At 36.8% G+C, this 1164-nt stretch overlaps 1 pseudogene; it reads right to left on the bottom strand.

The window, feature by feature from the left end:
• Positions 1 to 303: 303 nt before the first annotated feature.
• The window catches only part of LOC105819952, an 18118-nt pseudogene continuing 17257 nt past the window's right edge, over positions 304 to 1164 (bottom strand).

The raw sequence follows: 1164 nt of genomic DNA, 5'->3' as shown, positions 1-1164 counted from the left end.
TGAGCCACCGCGCCCGGCCCATCTTTTTCTTGATGTAAGACAGCAGTGACAACTTCCAAATTCTTTAAATGAAGGAGCCAAAATCAGAAATCTCTTGGCCATCTCTTGTATTATTATTTTTTTTTCTTCTTCTTCTTCTCCTTCTCCTTCTCCTTCTCCTACTTCTCATCCTCCTCCTCCTCCTCCTCCTCCTTCTTCTTCTTTCTTCTCCCCATCCTCCTCTTCCTCTTCCTTTTAAAAGGGGAAAAGGAACAGATAATTTTTAATATTTTTTGTTTTTTGTTTTTTTACAAATACATTGAATCATACAATGCTGCCATCATTGGATACAATCCTGGGCCACATGTCTGTACCCTACTTTGCAACTGGCCTTGTGATGGTACAACCTTTCATCTTGCCTTTATTATTTACTATGACTCCCACATTATATTCAAAATAAAGAAACTTGCCATCTTTTCTCTGGTATGACTTGCATTGTCCAATTACCACTGCTGGATATACTTTCTTTCTAAGCTCTGGTTTGCCTTTCTTGACTATGGCCATCTCCACATCACCCATGCCAGCAGCGGGAAGTTTGTTCAGCTGTCCCTTAATCCCCTTCACAGAGATAATACAGATTTTTGGCTCCTGTGTTGTTAGCACAGCTGATCACTGCTCCTCCCAGAAGATCCAGGGAAATCCAGAATTTAGCACCAGAAGACCCATCACATCCTCCCTTTGACAACTTGAAAGCCAGAAAGGGATAGAAAGTTGTATATCTTCTTTGATGAAGTGTTTGTTCAAATCTTTTGCCCTTTTTAAAATTGAGTTATTTGTCTAATTATTAAAGTATGAGTTTATATACATCCTAAATAAAAGCCCTTTATAAAATATGTGTTTTGCAAATATTTTCTCCTAGCCTGTGGCTTGTCTTTTTATTTCCTTAATTGTGTCTTTGAAGAGCAAAAGTTTTCATTTTTGATGTAATTCAATTTATCCATTTTTTTGTGGTTCATGGTTTTTGTGTCTTATCTGAGAAATCTCTGCCTAACCTAAGGTCATGAGATTTTCTCTGATGTTTTATTCCAGAAGTTTTACAGCTTTTACATTTAGGTCCATGATCATTTCAAGCTAATTTTTCTATATGATGTCAGATAAGGGTTGAGGTTCTTCTTTTTTTTTTTT

This window comes from Propithecus coquereli, unplaced genomic scaffold, assembly GCF_000956105.1.
Source record: "Propithecus coquereli isolate 6110/MARCELLA unplaced genomic scaffold, Pcoq_1.0 Scaffold50, whole genome shotgun sequence".
NCBI lineage: Eukaryota > Metazoa > Chordata > Mammalia > Primates > Indriidae > Propithecus > Propithecus coquereli.
Note: the sequence above shows the minus strand (reverse complement) of the source record. Positions and strands in the feature narration are given on the sequence as shown.